At 45.3% G+C, this 20,785-nt stretch overlaps 1 protein-coding gene across 6 annotated transcripts in view; it reads right to left on the bottom strand.

Annotated features, from left to right (window-relative positions):
* The window catches only part of LOC119163914 (prestin), a 280,268-nt gene that overhangs the window by 97,828 nt on the left and 161,655 nt on the right, over nucleotides 1-20,785 (bottom strand). For 3 of the 6 annotated variants that reach the window (XM_037415982.2, XM_075872469.1, XM_037415984.2), the window contains one exon: nucleotides 7,101-7,149. The exons of the other annotated variants lie outside the window; for them this stretch is intronic. The gene's annotated coding sequence lies outside the window, so the exon portion shown is untranslated. The remainder of the gene's footprint in view (nucleotides 1-7,100; nucleotides 7,150-20,785) is intronic. 6 annotated transcript variants of the gene reach the window in all.

Here is a 20,785-nt window from a genome sequence, read left to right as displayed (position 1 = left end):
TATATATATATATATATATATATATATAAATATCCAGGAGAGTTTAAACGCACTGTTTTAAACAACAAAGAAAAAAAAACGGCAATACACCGAAGGCCGAAACGACAGAACTCTTTTTGTTGTATTTGCGTTTTACCAATTTATCAACCGGCTCCCCAAATAATTAGTACCGTATCATGACTGGCTGATAGTTACTTACGGAAAACTCTAGCGCAAGACATTCTCGTGAATATAAACCGTGGAACTGAAAGTGCTTGTACATAGCACGTGTTTGTTGCTTTGTGCTGTACGTATAGAACTGACGGAAAATGCTTCAGTATTTCGTGTAGAGAAAGTTCGTTTCTTACGTGCCGAGCTTTGCTGGGTCGTACAGGCCGAGTGGGCGAAACCTTTTGCTAGCAGGTGTCAATTTTTCTACAGCTGAGAGGCTGAGTTCATTGAAAAGAGGTACACGGATTACAATTATGCTGAAATCCCACCCTAAAAATAAGGGCGTTCATCGTTTTATGTTCACAGTTTATTGAGTACACAAACATTTCACACTAATTCTCCACTAGCGCCCCAGCGGGATTTTGTTAACTACATCTGTTCGAATTGTTGCTTTGTTCACGTCTCATTTTTTTTTGTTGAAAATGACGATGCTAAGAACTGGTCGTAAAATTACAAGCAAGTCACTTTTGCGAAGCGTATTTTTACAAGGTAAGCACATTCTTACGAAAAACAACCAGCTAATTTTTGTGATGACCCGAAATATAAATGAAATATAAATTTGACCACAGCTGTGCTTTAACGAGCATCTGCAACCGTTCGGTTCACGCCTACAAACTCCAATAATAAGGAACTCTACCTGATGTCCGGTTATTCTTTGAACGAATCTTCGAGACAATGCTGCCAATAGAATGAGAGAGATTGATTGTGACGCAACGTACGACACGTCATCGCAAACGCGCAGCTGTTTTCAAACGAATAAGTCCATGTATATTGCTGTTTTGGTCAACACGAAAAAAAACAAACGATAGAAGTCCTACTTGCTACACCATAACTTGCAAAATATTATAGGCCAAAGCGTTTGAATTTCATTCGTGGTTTTCGATGTGTCGTCTCACACTATAAAAGTCGACGATTTGATACACGCCGGAAGCAATCGGGAGCACTGTTGTCAGATTCTTCTGACGGATGTCAAAGGCAAAGGTGAGTCAGACGTCTACTTCCGCTTTTTCTTAATCGTTCACTGCAGTGGATGTAGGAAACGCTGCACGGTCAGGTATCTAGACCCTTCCCGCATGTCGTTTTGCACGCTTTGTCAACGAGTTGTCCTCTATGGCGGTTTACCCGCGAGAAGACCCTTAATGTGCAGCGAAAATATGTGTCGATCGCTTCATGGACGTCTACAGGTGAGCGAAGGAAGTTAAGTTTGTAACGGTGGCTGTTATCGTGTCACAACCACTGTGAAGTTTTCACTTGAAGCTATTGAAGAATTCCTCTTCAGTCTGACAGCCTCCAATCTAACATACGCGTAAGGCATGTCGCCATCTTACATAGCTAGACCTCACCGGTACTGCGCTTACTGAAACCAAAGCTAATCACATGTTCTGCGCCGTACAGGCGATGTACTAGAGCACCTAGCCCATTTTTCATCTTTCAGAGACCACGCATTAGGTAGTAAGGACCTTAATGTCCTCACTTATTCCATAGAATGAAATGCAATGCTTCCACTTACGAAATTTCTTTAGGCTATGAACTCGCGCCGTCTGTGTAGCCAAAACAACAGAGGGAACGTTAAATGTTTAACTGAGAAACCATTTGAGCTCACCGTAAAGCCAGTGTCGTAGACAAAGCTCCGCGGCCATGTGCTACACAAAACGAATATATGCCCAGTACCTCCTTTGCGAATAATAGTATAGTGTAGTAAAGGGATGGGGGAATAAAGTGTGGGTGAGGAGAGATGTGAAGGGGAAGAGAGAAATGAAAGAGGAGAGAGCGAAGCCTGGGATAGCCTTGAAGAGCACAGTAAAAGAGAAGATGGGAAGTGAAATTGAGGGTGAGGAGAACTGATGTTATGGTGAGGAGCAAGAAAAAGATAGGGAAAAAGAAGAGGTGACAGGGTAAAGGATAGCCTAATTGCGTAAAGTACAGCCTATCAAGGGGTGGAAAGAAAAAAAGTGCGGATGAGGAAGAATGGATCCAAGTGTCAGAACAAAGCAAAGGAGGAGACTAGGCAATATAGAAAGAGATAAGTAAAGAAAAAAATAAGTTGATGAAGAAGACGTAGATATAGAATAAGAAATGTATAAATATGGTGAAAAAAAAAGAGAGAACTCAATCTGAATTCGCCAAGTGGTGGCTCTTCTGGTTTCCAAAAATTTGCCAGGAAGTGTCTAACTTATCTTTCAATCGAACACTTGTTTGAACGACGCTGTATTATATGCAGCGTCTCTTTATATTTTTAATTTCTTAACTGTGGTTTTTCGGTGTGTACGGCAATTGCATGCGTGTAACTACTATGAGAAATGCGTTCGTGTTGTCCTCTCATTTGGCGTTTGAGTGAAGCCAATAAACTTCGAGTAGGTATAAGTGAGCATGTGAGGAGCGGTAAAATATCCCCCGATCAGCTTTTTTAATAAACGTTACCAGGCATGCTCCACTGTAAAGAAGTTCTCCCAGACACGCGCGTAGTGTTCGGTGATTTGGGCATAAAAACAGCTCCAACACGTTGCGTGGAAACTTGGGCAATTTGGTAGGACATAACTGAATGTATGAACAGTGCAACCTAGAGGTTAGGTTGTGCTGTTCATACATACGGTTTTCACACGCATGGTGATTCCGCCCATATTCCCACGGGACTGCTTTAAGCTCTGCATTAGTAGAGTAACTAGTACTCTAAATCGTTACCCCCCTCCCTTTTTTTAAAACACAATTAAACTAGAGATGACGATTTATAATGGGAAATACTCATGTTATTGCTACCCATGCATAATGCCTATGCATAATGCCCAATGAGTTGCATAATGCCTATCAGAAAAATTGTGGCGGGCTTGAATGTGCCAAGAATGTTAGACAAACTGCTAAACGAGCGTCCTTCAAACCGGAATCGCACTCGCAAAGAAGAACTGTGGCCTTGACTGAGAATCCAATGAGACAGTTCACCTGTTCCGGAAGATCGAGTAATCAGGACGCAAAGGCGCATCCGGTGGTCGCTAAACGGGATAGCAACTGGGAAAATTCTCTTACCGTGCGGATCTGCGCAGAGATGAGTTAGTTAGTTCGACGTTTCGAGACTTCGGTCGCCTTTGAATGTAAACGCCGATATCCTTCCGTTCACACCCACGAGTTGGTTGCTGAAGCGGGCACTATGAACAGGCATAGGCAAAAATTAGATGCGCCGGAAGAACGGCAATCTTACCGGCTCACGATGCGTGTCCATCTGTCTATGCGCAACTTTCCGTACCACATTTACTTTAAAGATAACTCCGCGTGCCAAGTCGATTTGCATATGTTGAATCCTGAACATCTTGTCGCTTATTATAATAACTTCCTGCAAGGTAAACTCCGCGCACGCGCATCTCTCAAGAGACGGATATAAAGTCCCAATTTACGAACGTATTGCCGGGGAGCATTACGTCAAACAAGCGAAAGTGATAAGCAATTATCGAGAGTGTACTTACGCCAGCTAATATTTTGTCGTCTATTAGTTGAACATATTAATGAAAATCAATCTGTAAGATTCCGGAAAGTGGTTTCTAATCTGATGCCTATATGCCCACGATTGGCGTTGTATTCACGCTATGACATGTTTTAGTGGCACAGCCAAGCGAGGCGGGAAGTGTTCAAACCTTTCCGAAAGTTTTCACTTTTGCTTGCGTATATAAAAGCGCACACATACAAGCACACCCACGAAATACATAAAGTATGGTGGGACCCCCTCCCCCCTCTTTTCTCCTTATAAAAACGAATTCTGCAGATCCCACGTAATTTGGGAATCCCCGTTAGCGGAGGGAAGGTGACCATGTTTTATTTTTTTTAGTGAGCGACACGTTACGAAATTATGCCGAATATATGTTTAAAAGTTACATGCACAAACATACATTGGCGAGTTACAGATGTTTATGTAACCTGTTTATTGCACTTGCTCAATGCTGCCAACAGGAATGTGATATTAGCAACACGAGAAGTGATGAGCTCATACGAAGTGCTGGCGCTCGCGAGGATGGTAGCGCTGAACGCTGCTTTAAAAATACACTTCAGCGCACGGCACCTAACTATAATTGACGTTAACCCGACGTGACGGCTGAATCGTAGGAGTACATATGAAATATTTATAAAATTGAATAGCCAGCACTGCAGCCACAATCGACGTTTCACGAACACTAGAGGGTAGTTGAAAAACGGTAGTACGGAGACACAGCGTGGACCTGTGGTAAAATGCTTGACTTCTACGCAGAATGCTTGGGTTCGATTCATGCAGGGACCCTAACATTTCTTGTTTGCATTCATTTGGTCAACGCTGCCGATGTCAGGTTTTTCTTAGCACTCACGCCTTGAAATCGCCCATGCGTGTTCCCGCCATTCCGGGTCAATAGTGTCACTAACATGAGGCACAAACTCTGCTGCGGGTATGTGCCACTGTCTGGCGGGAAATGTTTGGTGACGTACGCGACGGTATTGTGAGAATATTCATGTCTTCCGCCGCACGTCATATTTGCCAAAGCACCTTACCCTTCCATAGTAATTTTGGTTCACGACCATTTGAGGGGGTGATCACGATAGCACCCTGACGTAAGCGGCTGGCTAGATAGATTGATTGAAAGTTAGATAGATAAATAGATGGGTGCCAAAAGTGCTTGCAGTACGCAAAGAAACGCCTCGCATTGAAAACATTCTGGCTTTGGCCTTATATTTACGGAAACTACAGCTGTCAGCTTCAGTGTAGTTCTTCAACCACAGTGATGCCTTACAATGGAACAAGGTTCCCTAAAATTATAGAGCAATTCAGGCGAAATTAACGTACTGTTAGTAAGAGAAAAAAAGAAAAAAAAAGCTACAGATATACTACTTTGCATATGAAAGTTATATTTCCCAACTTTTGCTTGCGTTTAGAAAATTTGGAGGAAATATCGCAAGAACGCTGAGCATACTGCACTGAGCCACCTCGTCGGCATTAAGTATGAGAAGGTGTGCGGCAAAGCACGAAAATGCAGCTTTATGTTTAATGTATTTGTCACTTTTTGAAACCCATGCTGGTGAAATTTGAATGAAAAGATAAAAAATGTAGGTATGTCCGATTACACAGTAGATGCTGAAGGGCTGCAGATAGCCTAAGTTGGACAAGCAGTGGGAGAATTGACTTTTTTTAATCATAGAGACAGCTTTGAGATGATAAAGTGAACATGCTTAATTCACTACAGTTTTATCCCAAAATCAAACTTCAGAACTTGCGCTTACTAGGCTGCACACGACACAACGTTAGGTTTTCACATTATAGCCGTACGCAGTCTAAAACTGAAAGGAAAGCGATATGCGGAGGTGCTCAAAAACCAAGTTCTTTAACAGTGTATTCTGCATCAATGTAACCTATTTCCTAAGTGCTCGAAGTGACCCTACCGTTTTACCAGTACGAAACCTGTGCGATAACTTGCCCTAGTCTTACTCAACGTTATTGGTAAAATACAACTCGGCCTAAACGCCACTATGCTCAAATAACTGGCTGAGATCTCTTTGTTCAGCTATAAACTTGAGAAACCCTTGTTTCTGATGGGGGCGTTAGACCATTTGCTGGACAAAACAAATGCACGCTCGTGAACTGAAGTGTGCTGTGGCCTGTATGCAAGAAATATTCATAATACATAGACGCTTGCAGATGTTACCAGCATTCTTCTTAAACAAAAACGATTGTGCTCGATAGGTTCACAATCGTTGCTCCAACACCAACAGAAGATTCTTGGCTAACACTTTCTGTGAACCCTGCAGGTGAAGCATATAAGAACTTCACAGTGTAACTGCTTCTTTGAAGATTCGTTTTATTGTACGCGGTAATAAGTTAACTACGTGTGTTGGGTGATTCTTACCTAATATGTCTCAACGCGAACAAATTGAGAAAACAAGGACCATGCTGGCAACTGGCAAACTTTCAGACACTGGGCTGCCCACGGTTCTATTAATCCATGCATGCAGCTCTCGAGTATCTCAGTTCGGTGGATTGAACAGCTGTACTGAATATAGTTCCTTTCAAGCGATTGTTGAAATGTATTAGGTTCGCAAATTTTTTCTCAGTATTACCACCATAATTGAAGATCATAAGGAAAGTTCTTGTCATCGGTTAAGACAGTCATCCACTCTTTGTCACAATTCTGAAATAAATCCAGCATTTTGAAACCCACTACTATGAGTAATACGGGTTATGTACGAAATACTTAAGCATACAGTCGCACACAGTCCAATTAGCAATAACGCGTCTGTTTTGTCAGGATTGCTACAATACTGCATCGCACTTGGACTTTTGTGGGGTCCTTAAGATGGCAAGTGCTTCATTCTTGAGTGGCAGGAAGGAGTCAACATTTGGCGAGTACCTCGAAGTTAGACCGATGGACGACTTCACTGAATTCAACGTGGCTATTGCATGAACCAATGCACGAGCAACTCCAAAGACTGTGCATATCATTTCTCTCTTTCCGCCTCTTGAAGAAGCGTCTACGTTCAAAAAAGTGACACTTTTCGAAACGGAGATTATTACCAGCGCAAGAAAGATAACAGTAATGGCTTCTGATCACAAATATGATACCTTAAGTGCTCTTTTTGCATTACGCAGGTAACAAAACGAAAAATAAAGAAGCTTCTTACTTTTAGTAAGAGCACCGAATGGCTAGGCACGGAATGTGCAAAAGTAGTTTCGTATATAAAAGGGAACTTCAGCTTGTCGTTTATGACTCATCACAGTAAGGTGTCATCCCACCACGTCAATTGGGAAACACGCTTGCAAAAGAGCTATTATTAAAAACATTGTTGATTTTAATTTTTTTACGTGCTAAACACCATAGTTCATATGATTTCCGGAAGATTCATTGCTCGAATTCAGAAAGCAGGCAATATTTTGTGCATCTTACCAGGACGAAGTCGAAATTGGTAGCTGATTGTCGATGGCACCTTTGGTCACTGCAGAAAAAGAAACAAAAGCAAGATTCAATAATGGAAGCAGGAAATAACTACCGAAATAAAATGAGGACCCCAGCTGTTAAGGTGCTTTTTATTAAACGTAAGTAAAGACATTTTCTTATTTTTTACGGCAAGATGTGATTGAATGCACTTCGAGAACGATTTTTTTTCTGACTATTGCTTCAAATGCTTTGTGAAAAAATTCAGTGCGAAATTAGTCACTCTGCAAAAACAAAAAAAAGGGGGGGGGGGACTACCAATTTTGTCAAACACAAGCTGGTGTTGCTAAAAGTAAGTAAAGAAGAGAGAAGCATGTAAACCTGAATGCATTTGCCCCTCGTATAACGTCACACTCCTTCATACTCGTTCAAGAACACAATAAGGCATAAAAGATCCGGGATAAGTGGTGCCAATGCACTGTCAGATTTGCCATATTCGAGCTCCCTCTCATATCCAGTCACTTTGGTTCTACAAGGTGTTCAGAGGTGTTCAACGTACACCAGCAGGCGTGTAGGATGATGGGCTGAATAAACAGTCCCACGAGGATCACCGCAGAGCGCCCCGCCGCGGTGGTCTAGTGGCTAAAGCACTCGGCTGCTGGCCCACAGGTCGCGGGCTCGAATCCCGGCTGTGGCGACTGCATTTCCGATGGAGGCGGAAATGTTGTAGGCCCGTGTGCTCAGATTTGGTTGCATCTTAAATAACCCCAGGTGGTCGAAATTACCAGAGCCCTCCACTACGGCGTCTCTCATTATCATATGGTGGTTTTGGAACGTTAAACCCCACATAACAATCATCAAGGATCACCGCAGAAAAAAAAAAGACTCAACGCTGTTTCCACTCGACGCAGCACAAAATCCAAGGATCACCCAAATACAGACGTACAAAGAAATAATAAAAAGGACACTGAGTACTTCGAGTTCCGGGTCACGTTGCAATAGCCACTGGAGTAAGAACGATTCAGAAAACGCCCCCCCCCCCCCCCTCTTCACATTACTACAAGAATGCCTCCGGACCGAGTGCACGATGGTTCCTGTTGACGGAGTTTTGAATAGACACGATCCTGAGGACAGATGAGCCGTGCATCCAATAACCTTGACGCCTACCACATGGCACACAACTCCAAGTTTGGCTTCAGTGCAGTTGTGAATCTCCTTAGAGCTACAACGACATGGACGCTCACGGTCCCCGCACCCGTCGCCACCATGCATGGAAATCGGGACGGTGGTGCCATCTTGCGAAACGCCCTATTCGCATGCAAAATCCTCTCGGGAGCCACCGAGTCGATGCAGTTGTAGCTACACTGCATGCATACATCACCGGGGAGCACGTACTCGGTCCCCGTGAAGCAGTAAGCAACGACGAAGCCCTTGAGAGCACGGCCCAGCGCTCCTCTGACCCCTTTGCGGGGTTCCATGACTGGGCGCTTCTAGCCGCGTGCACGACGCGGTTACAACTGCTAGGCCTGGCGCCTCGTCACGGGCTTCAATCAGAACGCACGTTCGCAAGCGGTGGTAATAAACTGCCGCACGAGAGAGACACAAAAAATAGGCACCGAAAGCAGCGGACCGTGGTTTTGTTTTGGGCTGAGTGCAGTAAACCGTGTTTTTTTTTTTTTAAGTGAAGAAAATGTTTTTCAAGGATAAGTGCTATGCACGCGATAAGCTAGACGTGAACAGGCTGAAACAAGGTTGAAGGGGAGATTATAGCACTGGCCTTGGCCACAATTCACATATGTTGTGTTACTTAAGAGTTTATTTTTAATTCAACTTGTGGACTAGGGTATCCGTTGGCCTAATGAAAATGTCGACATGTTTCATGCACGAAGCAATGCCGAAATGTTGACGCAAGTCCACGCTAAACTGAGTTGCTTGCCTACACCAGATAAGGGTACGCTGAAACAACAAAGCGCGCTTCAATATAATAGTCACAACGAAAGCCATTTTTACTTGTTGTAAGGGGCCCACATAAAACTATAGGTGTTTCTTGAAAGGTATTTTTCTAGTTGGCATATTTTCGTAGTAATAGTAGCAATAGCAGCATCCGCAACAGCAGTAGTTGCAGTAGTAGTAGTAGTAGTAGTAGTAGTAGTAGTAGTAGTAGTAGTAGTAGTAGTAGTAGTAGTAGTAGTAGTAGTAGTAGTAGTAGCAGTAGAAGTAGTAGCAGTAAAGTATAGTAGCAGTAGTAGTGGTAGTAGTAGTTACTGTTGTTTTAGAGGTGAAGCTCCTCTTAGTCTAACCTTGTCCCGCGTCAGGCGTAACCGGCAGTTTGTCCCGAACAGTATAAAAGATGGCACTGCAGGTCTCATCAGAATTTCTCGTCTCAATTTATAGATGGCGTTGATACAACAGCAGTGTGTGCAATAAAACAGACGGATGCACAGATGACGGAAGCATGGACGGACTCAAGGACAAACACATGCACGAACGGACGGTTGGACGGACCGATGATGGAAACATGAACGGATGGATGGACGCACAAATGCATGGATTGACGCACGGATGGACGCTGGGATGGAGGTACCGAAAGACGGATGCATGGATGGACGGACGTACGGACGGACTTACGGACGGATGTTGGGATGGATGCATGGACAGTCGGATGCACGGATGAACGGACACACGGACAGATGGACGGACGAACACTTCACCCCACTCATCATCATTCCCTCCGTGGACATGCTGTCATTTTTAGTTGACGTTGTTTGTTGACTAACAATGACAGCATATGAGAGGAGTTATGGAGTAATTTGAACCTTTATTATTTAGAAGAGGACGACTTTCGGCCACGGCTTTGTAATAGATGGGAAGGTGCTGCGGTGAGAACGTCGTAGGAATATTAAATGTCAGTTCTAGTGAGTTCACCGAATGGGGAGGGTTGCGCCTGTCTTGGATAGATGTTCAATAGGGTCACTCTAACACGACATGGTCGAACACTTTTACACCACTTCATATGGGCTTTTATGCTAGAATGATTCGCAAGTGCCTTTGACGCTTCATCGTTGGAATGAAGCACCTTCCCTAACCTTCTTATGTCGTAGCGTAGCCTGTGTTGAACGAGCAAAGTAGCTGAACTTTTTAATTCAAGAAACGCACCACATGGTGGCGATATGAAACATACCATCCAACAATATGAGCCAATCAACTCCGTGTAAGCTCTCCCTTTAACGAAATTTCAAACGTTTCGTAGGGAGATGTCTCGTATAACATGACGTCAGAATTTCACCTACGATGAACTAAATGAAGGTAAAAACTGAGCGCACTATGCTCCCTAACTCTCGTCGAGAGGAAACGAACGTCACCTCCTGTTGCTGAGCGACTGCATGTTTCCGGGCTCTCTAAATGAGCAAGCGCACGCCGAATAGTGTGTTCTCCATTAATATAGACAAAAATATCCTTGAAAACTTCAGCGAGGCAGTGTTCCAGTAAGTATAATTTGCAATGTGTAGGTATTGGTCTGATTTTTTTTTTTCGAACACACAGGCTTCTCCTTCAGCGCAATTCTCTTTTGATTGATTGATATGTGGGGTTTAACATCCCATAACCACCATATGATTACGAAAGACGCCGTATTGAAGGGCTCCTGAAATTTTCACCACCTGGGGTTCTTGAACGGGCACCAAAATCTGAGCACACCGGCTTGCAGCATTTCCACCTCCACCGAAATGTAGCCGCCGCATGCCGAAATTCGACCCCGCGACCTGCGGGACAGCAGCCGAGAGTGCAGTTCTCCTTGTCAATTGTTTTGATGTGTAGAAACAAGTGGTTCGTCTATAAGAATCACGGTTTTCACGCTGTTTGAAGCAAAGAAAAACAGCGTTATTCAAATCAAGCCGCAAGGTATCAAAGCACCGCCTGCAAACTCGTCATAAGCTTCAAAGGTAGGCGTTGCAATGCTAAGCTTTTGGTCGCGGGTTCAATTCCCACTCACAGTGGGCGCATTTCGACTAAGCAAATAGTAAAAGGCATGTATGAGCAGACATACGTACACGTCGACGAATGCGAGGTTGTCAAAATGAATTTGAAAATTCACTTAACGGTGCACCCCTAGCACATGGTAACGATGCCGTGGAAAACATCAGAATTGATTGCCGTTGTCTCTAATGTTTCTTCAGGTCTACCTGTGTGTGAAAGCAGTGGTTACTTGTCAACGCTTACCGGCGTGGCGGTAAGCGTTGACGTTCAACATACGATGCCGTGTTCCTAAAAACTTATTATATGATTCTACTTTTTCTAAGCGTTACGAAGTCTAGGCTTCTTCCTCAATAAAAAAGCAGGAATATTTAATTATGAAGTTTACCGTTCCGTCTGTCAACGCTTACCGGCGTGGCGGCGGCTACAAACGATATTCCGCTAATTACCCTAACCACACTTGCCCGCCCAGCTTTCGTATGAACTCCCGCACATAAACCTCTCGGCTTCTCGACGACGAAACATCGCCGACATAATCACGCCCCCGGTGGGCCTACCGCGAGACGGCGTTCCTTACGGCAATGTCGTAACCGAGGGTGCAGCGGTGTAGTACGACATGGACACCATACCCGAGGTCTCTTGGGAGAAACGCCGCTTCGCAGACCATTAGATGCAGTCCACGGACGTCCATAGAGCGCTTGCCCGGCAATCAGCGAGTTTAATTGAGCGCTACGTCTCATACACACACACACGAAGAAGGGGCTCTAGAATGTTTCCTTCCCACCGTCTCCGTTGCACCGAGACCGTTTTCGCAACACCCGCTTATGCCACTGAACCGTCTGTGCGCGCTCGTTCTGCAGAGTATACTCACGTTCCGGTTGCAATGGAGAAAGTTTGTTCGTGTATTTGTGCGTGTCTGTCAGCGTTACATGTATTCTACGTACATATTTCATGACCGCGTGTACGTTTTGTGGTTTGTGCCCTGCGTGCGTGAATAGCACCGCAGTGAGTAAGGACTCGCCGAAGAATGCGGGCGCCTGATGTTGCAACGAAATCTGGCGGTTTTATGCGACGGCGCACTCGCTCACTCTAGCCTGCTCGCCTGTGCATCTGTGGTGGCGCACTAGCAGTCCTGGCAGAGCCGACGTGCATGCGAAATGAGTTTGTCGACAGAGAGGTGAACGCACTGCCTTATTACATTGCGTCACAAACATGCTCGGCTGAGAACTCCATTGCCAAAGATCGTTTCTGGAAGCGCTGTTTGAATTCAAAAGGTGTCCACTTTATTTGAATCGATGCGGGGATTATTGGTGTAAACAGCACTTGCACGGAAAGCCTATCAATACTGAAAGAAGGCGGCAACGGCCGAAACAGAAATCACAACGTTAGGGCCAACAGCTCGTGCTTGAGGCATTTGCTAAATAGATGGCCCACTACAGCATATTCTTATCCTTTCTCCGTACAGGATACATATCTCGTGGAAAGGTAAATCATGTGAATGTGAAGGCTGTGATCAGTTGGGATCAGTGGTAGGTGTGCTGCTGTGGACATCTTGTATGCTTAATGGATACGCCACATCGGGTCACTGAAGTCATATTCGGCGATGGCGTTTCTCCCCGCGTTGTTGGTTCAGCTGACACCTCCTAAAATTTTCAGAGGAGGCGCTGGTTCTACGAAAGTGCAGCTTTCGATATCCCAGTTGCCACATTGCATGCCACGCGCATACTACATGCTACGAGTATACCGCCATGCACATTGCGCAGCGATACTACATTTGTACAGCACAGAGAGCTGATCTGCGACCAAGCATGCTGCGTAGCGCTCACTTGTTCAAACTTTGTGGTGGTTAGTACAGACGGAACGGTAAACTTCATAATTAAATATTCCTGTTTTTTACTGAGGAAGAAGCCTAGACTTCGTAACGCTTAGGAAAAGTAAAATCATATAATAAGTTTTTAAGAACACGGCATCGTATGTTGAACGTCAACAAGTTTCATTTTATATCTTTGTGCTCGTGCAATGTCCGAACATGAAACGCTCTGAAAGATTACCAAAAGATCAATTGCTTGCTTACGCATGAAACCAATATTATTGCTCAGTATAGACACACAGTCGTAGTAGTTAACCAATGCACAATGAATTGTGAATTCTTTTCGGAGGGGGCGGGGCACAAGGTTGATTCGGGGGGAGAGGCGCCCCCTTCAAGTGGCAATTTTTTTCTTTTTCGGGGAAGGGGCATGGTCATGGCCTCCGCCTGGTTACACCACTGTAAAGCTGTCACTTAACACGTTGAAGTTTATTAAAAGTTTATTTCATTGACAGGCGATGTTGCGAACAACATTTGGTAGTTCACATTCAAGATTTTCAAGCTTCCAGTAACATCTTTGTTGATTAGTCGGCTGGTTCAGCCTCGCTACATTCTAGTGTCATTGGATGCAAAGCGAAGATGACACACATGTCTTGAAACTGAATGAAAGGTATCTGGTGTGAAATGTGATAACGTGTGACACTCGTCAAGGTGTTTGAGATGAGCTGCGTGAATTGTTATATTATAAGCCTCGTCCCATTGTACAGGGCACTGAAATATGATCAATTCATTTTTCGATGGCAACGCAGTGAAAGTAATCTAAATATGAACTTGGTACTGCAGCATGATAGAGTTCTTAAGCGGGCTTTGAAATGTGTTGCGAAATGCCAGAGCGAGTGAGCTTGAACTACGCCCGGTAAATGTCGAAGATTTCTTGTAGTAGAACGCAAACACGAATGCAAGCAGGCCATGTTTCATGGTGCTGCCCATCGTTACGCTACGAACTTCCAAGCTAACGCCGCAACTTCCGTACCGCGCGTTGGTCAGCATTATGAAGGCCGGTTTGCACAGTGTCACGACCCGTACATTGCGCTCTTAGGAGCTACGGAGGCGCACCAAGCCGAGAAGGGGCGGCTACAGAGTTTGCGATGAAAGGCCTTTCCCTCTTCGGTTTAAGACCTATGCCAACTGCTGTAAGCAATTGCAAACGGCAACCTGGACCACGCCCCAGCCGGTAGCTAGACTCGCGCTTGCTACCTGCCAGCCATGAAGAGCTGAGCGTCTTGTGACACTCGTCCACAGGACTGGTTACTTGTGAGTGGTTTGTGGGAACATATATCCCTGACGAAAGATTGGGAAGGGAACTTGGCAAAGAGAGATTGCGGGGCTTGTTGCTCCTTCACGAGCACGGGTAACCTCGAAACTTAGAGCACGGCTGCTGTATAGGCTTAACGTCACCGAATTCATAGCCAGTGGTTTCCGTTTTCTATGTGCTGATTGTTCAACCAATTCGTCCTCTATTTTAAAGGAGGCACTGGTTCAACAAGGGTGCAGTCTTCGTCATCCGCATTGCCACATGCTTATAGTATACACTTCATGCTACGGGCACACTACCTGCCACAAACATGCTGCCCCAGGGATGCCACTGAGATAATGCTCAACAATAACAACTGGTAATCAGAGACCAAGCATCCTGTACACTGCAGATTAATTCATACTTTTTTTCAGGTTCTTACACACAGAACAGAGCAATCAATAAGCACAGTATTCGTGCTCGTTCTCAGGGAGGAAAAGATGGGATTAGTAATTTGTCAAAAAAGTGCATTACCGCCTTGAATTTTACGACGACCGCATCACACATTTAACAACAGTAAAAAAAAAAGTTCTACACTTGATCTCTGCGCTCCTGCAATGTCTGTGCATGAAAATCCCTGAAAAAGACGCAAGAGAGTCATTGTTTGCTTACGTATGAAAAAATATTGCTGTTAAGCTTTGTCATATAATTATTACTTGTTTACCAATGCACAATACGGACAACAGTTCCGAATGCGAGCGAGCAGATGAACTTTTCCGAGCTCTCACTATCACATCGCTCACGTGGAACTTGGTTTCAGTGGCACGCGGCGTTGCCCACAATCTTTGGTAGCCCTAATTCAAGCTTTTTAAGCTTCTATTGATCTGCTTGTTGACTTGTACGCTGCTTCAGTTTCGTCGCAGTCTAGCGTAGTTGGGTGTAATATCTCCATTCATCGCTATCCTAGTCAAACATACGCCAGAGATGCGAAATATGTCCGGCGCATCTTAATGCGCAAAGAACAGGTGACAAGAATTTGGAAGTTCTGTTACTCGAAAGGAAATTATGCGCTTAGAATAACGCGTTCGATGCTCTAACCACTGAGCTACCACAGCGGCCTAATTATGCGCTCAGAAAATGTGGTCAGGCGGTTCTCGGCCTCTGCGGTGCGGTAGCTATAGTCTGCTCGGCTGTCGACTCGAAACTTGCGGGTTCAATGTGCGCTCGGCTAAGGCGGTCACATTTCGATAAAGGCAATGTGCTAGTGACTCCGGTACTGTGCGATTTCAGCGCACATTAAAGAGCACGAGTTGGCCGAAAGTTTCCTTTATACCCTTCAGCACAGCGTGCATTACAATATCGACGTTTTGACACGTAAGCTCTTAATATTGTAGTTTCTGTCATTAATAAATGCGAAGCCTTTTCTTGCGTACTGCAATCACTTTTTGCATCTATCTATCTATCTATCTATCTATCTATCTATCTATCTATCTATCTATCTATCTATCTATCTATCTATCTATCTATGTGTCCGTCCATCCGTCCATCGATCTATATATCCATCTATCTATCTATCTATGTATCCGTCCGTCCGTCCATCGATCTATCTATCCATCTATCTATTTATCTATGTATCCGTCCGTCCGTCCATCGATCTATCTATCCATCTATCTATCTATCTATCCGTCCGTCCGTCCATCGATCTATCTATCCATCTATCTATCCATCTATCCGTCCGTCCGTCCATTGATCTATCCATCTATCTATCCATCTATCCGTCCGTCCGTCCATCGTTCTATCTATCCATCTATCTATCCATCTATCCGTCCGTCCATCGATCTATCTATCCATCTATCTATCCATCTATCCGGCCGTCCGTCCATCGATCTATCTATCCATCTATCTATCCATCTATCCGTCCGTCCGTCCATCGATCTATCCATCTATCTATCCAACTATCCGTCCGTCCGTCCATCGATCTATCTATCCATCTATCTATCCATCTATCCGTCCGTCCGTCCATCGATCTATCTATCCAACTATCCGTCCGTCCGTCCATCGATCTATCTATCCATCTATCTATCCATCTATCCGTCCGTCCGTCCATCGATCTATCTATCCATCTATCCGTCCGTCCGTCCATCGATCTATCTATCCATTTATCTATCCATCTATCCGTCCGTCCATCCATCGATCTATCTATCCATCTATCTATTCATCTATCCGTCCGTCCGTCCATCGATCTATCTATCCATCTATCTATCCATCTATCCGTCCGTTCGTCCATCGATCTATCTATCCATCTATCTATCCATCTATCCGTCCGTCCGTCCATCGATCTATCTATCCAACTATCTATCCATCTATCCGTCCGTCCGTCAATCGATCTATCTATCCATCTATCTATCCATCTATCCATCCGTCCGTCCATCGATCTATCTATCCATCTATCTATCCGTCTATCCGTCCGTCCGTCCATCGATCTATCTATCCATCTATCTATCCGTCCGTCCGTCCATCGATCTATCCGTCCATCGGTTCATCCGTCTATCCGTCCGTCCGTCTATCCGTCTATCCGTCCGTCCGTACGTCTATCCGTCCGTCCGTACGTCTATCCGTCCGTCCGGCCGTCTCTCCGTCCGTCCGTCCGTCTGTTTCTCCGTCCGTCCGTCCGTCTCTCCGTCCGCCCGTCCGTCCGTCCGTCCGTCTGTCTGTCTGTCTGTCTGTCTGTCTGTCTGTCCGTCCGTCCGTCCGTCCGTCCGTCTATCTATCTATCTATCTATCTATCTATCTATCTATCTATCTATCTATCTATCTATCTATCTATCTATCTATCTATCTAGCCGCTTACGTCTCGTGCTCTCGCGATCACTCCCTTACCTTGGCGTGAATCAAAACTCGCATGGGAGGGTAAGACGGTTTGACGAATATGACGCGCTCGTGAGGACATGAATAATGTCACAGTCCCGTCGCGTACATCGTCAAAAACTTCCAGCCAGACAGCGGTACATGAACGCCGGTGGGTATGTGCCACTGGTATGCGAGTACGTGCCACATGTGACTGTCACTTTTTACCTAGCCAGGGATGGTGAGAACATACACGAGTAACTTAAACGCGTAAGCTATAAACAAAAGTCACATCGGCAGCGTTGGAATGCAAAGAATAAATGTCAGGTTCCCTGCAGAAATCTAACCTAAGCTTTCTGTGTGGCATTCAAGCATTCCACCACAGAGCCACACTAGGTCACGGAAATACTTAGATCGATTGATTGATATGTGGGGTTTAGCGTCCCGAAACCGCCATATGATTATCAGAGACGCCGTAGTGAAGTGCTCCGGAAATTGGGACCACCTGGGGTCCAAATTTCCGGAGCCCTCCACTGCGACATAGCATAGCGTTTAACGTGTGCCCAAATCTGAGCACATGTGCCTAAAACATTACCGCCTTCGTCGGAAATGCAGCCGCCGCCGCCGGGATTAGATCCCGCGACCTGCGGGTCAGCAGCCGAGTACCTTAGCCACTAGACCACCATGGCGAGGCACGGAAATACCTTTCAAACAGGGAGTAATGTTGGTGCAGCGTCAATTGTGGTTGAAGTGTTCGCTCTGCGATTTGATAAACATTACATATGTAGTCTTTCGATGCAGCCGTCACGTTTGGATAACGTCAGGTATAGTTAGGTGTCACATGCGCTGAAGTTGATTTATGTAGCAGTGTCCAGGGCTACCATCCTAACGAGCAGCAGCACTTCATATCAACTGATCGCTTCTGGTGTTGCTAATAATCATGTTCCTGTTTGCATCGTTGCGCAAATACAGACAACTGCTTATATAAACACCTGAAACTGTGCAACATATCTCTGTGCTGCGTGCAACGTTTATATATGTATGCATATAGTCAAGTAGATCCTCCGTGAGCAGTCACAACGTGGTTTATTTCGACGTTTCGGCCTAGAGTCTGGCCTTCATCTACTTGACTATATGCAACACTACGGCCACTCAACCACCATGCCTGCCTGCATATATATATATATATATATATATATATATATATATATATATATATATATATATATATATATATATATATATATATATATATATATATATATATATGAATAAAAAGAAGACACACGTTGAAAAACAGAAAGGTTTCTTTACGTTTCGGCCGTGGGACCGGCCTTCGTCAGTTTCGACGACTTAAGACAGGAAGACGTGGCCTGGATCACTTTAGCAGTTCCTGAGGTGGACCGTGTCGCAGCATGAATTGTTGGAGCAGGAAGGAAGCCACATCGCTCGCTGTAGCCGCAGGGAGAGCGGCAGTTTCGGCGTATCGCGTGAGGTGGCCCACAGCATCAATGGCCCAGCGGTTACCAGCCGACGTTAGTGGAAGTGGCCCATACAAATCGATGCCAACGCGCCCAAACGGCCTGGCAGGGCATGGTTGAGGTTGCAGACCTACCGGCGACAGGTGCGTTGAAGCTTTGCGGCGCTGACATTCTATGCAGGAGCGAACGAATTTCTGCACGTAGCGGTATATGCCGCGCCAAAAGTACCGTTGGCGAATGCGGTGGTAAGTCTTCGATACCCCGTAGTGCGCACATTGCGGATCAGAATGAAAGAATTCGCATATATGAGAGCGCAGAGTGCGGGGTATGACTAGTAGCCACTGGCGGCCGTCACCGCTGTAATTGCGTCGGTGGAGAAGGTCGTCGCGAATGGCGAAATGTGGGCTTGACGACGCAACGCACGCGTGGATGGAGTGGATGGATGAGTCAGCAAGTCTATCAGTGAGGCAATTCATTGATCCTTGCGCTGTTCAGTAGCAACGGCATGAATGCTAATGGAAGAAATGGCAAGGTGAGACGCCGAGTCGTGGACATTGTCGTCAGGCAAGGGAGAGCGTGACAGGGCGTCGGCGTCAGCATGTGGTGTAGATGCTGGAGGCGGCTGGTGCTATTCAGGAACGACCTCCGCGATTTCCTGCTGAATGGCTCGGCGGAGGGGAGGCAGAAGTGTGCTTGACGGCTGTTGAGCACGTTGCGGGGAAGCAAAAGCTAGTAAAGAGACCTGGCGGGCAACTTCCTCCCGCACGAATGACTTGATTTCAGCGAGCAAGGTGGTGTGGTCAGGAAGTGTTGACAAGGCTGAGAGATCCGCGTCACGTGACGGTGGCCGACGGGTCATTGAGCGCTGCCGCCGCAGCTCTCGTAACTTCGGCAAAGTGTAATGATCTCTGCCTCCGTGCGAGGGTTCTTGGCCAGGAGCATGGTGAAGGCATCGTCGGCGATGCCTTTTAGAACATGGGTAATTCTTTCAGCCTCTGCCATGCTCGCGTCCACTTTCTTGCACAAGTCAAGGATGTCCTCTATGTAACTTGTGAAGAACTCACCGGTCTGCTGTACTCGTTCACGTAACCGCTCTTCGGCTTGCAGCTTACGAACGGCAGGACGGCCGAACACGTCGACGACGGCGGTTTTAAGAGCGGACCAAGTGGGGAAATCGGATGCGTGGTTGTTGTACCACATGCCAGCCACACCCGCGAGGTAGAAAACCAGGTTGCCCAATTTACCTGCCTCGTCCCAATGATTGGGGACGCTGACGCGTTCGTACATAGCGAGCCAGTCCTCGACGTCGGTGCCATCCGCGCCGGTGAAGACAGGAGGGTCGCGGATGCGGGGGACACCGGAACATGGCGTCGGCGCAGGAGGAAGCGTTTGCTGCGCGGCGTCTTGGTGCATGGTGGAAGGCAAGGTACGGGATCGAAGCTCCAAGGGCATGGAATGCTAACCGAAGGTGTTAGAAGGGCACAGCACTCGCTACTAAATTGTTGAGACGTTTATTGACGGACACTTGTCGATGATGCTTGACAGCGACAGTCAATGCGGGTACCGACTCTCTGCACGAGCTGCTCTTCTCTTTGCTAAAAGGGCGAACCACTAGGCGCTGGAGAGGACGACCCTCTGTTCGAAGGCTTCGCCACAATTTTATATATATATATATATATATATATATATATATATATATATATATATATATATATATATATATATATATATATATATATATATATATATATATATATATATATATATATATAAATATATATATATATATATATATATATATATATATATATATATCGTCTTTTCACGACGTGCCGCTCAATAAAAAATAATGACACGGTGCACAACGTTGATTCCCACGCACGTGGGATCAGATCAGCTGAATTGCTTCTTCTTCTTCTTCTTCTTCTTCTTTTGTTATTATTATTATTAATATTATTATTATTATTATTATTATTATTATTATTATTATTATTATTATTATTATTATTATTATTATTATTATTATTATTATTATTTCCGAAATGAGACGGTGGAGAGTATCATTGATGACGCAAAGGCTACACAATGTATACAGTGTAAGTAGAGGCACGTAATGAGCTATAGCACAAGTGCCGCACGACGCACAAGCGTGCCTTACGTCGCTGTACAGTCCTGGCTTTATGGCGGTGGTTCACTCCTAACACGGTGCCTTAGTGTTGTCCTCATTGCCGTCGAGTTGGGCGTATGCCTCCTCCCGCGGCCCCTCGTCTCGGACCTGACGTACGCGCCACGCCGC

The sequence above is a fragment of the Rhipicephalus microplus genome, chromosome 8 (genome assembly GCF_043290135.1).
Source record: "Rhipicephalus microplus isolate Deutch F79 chromosome 8, USDA_Rmic, whole genome shotgun sequence".
Lineage (NCBI taxonomy): Eukaryota > Metazoa > Arthropoda > Arachnida > Ixodida > Ixodidae > Rhipicephalus > Rhipicephalus microplus.
The sequence above is the reverse complement of the archived record's forward strand: the minus strand, read 5'-3'. Positions and strand labels throughout refer to the sequence as shown.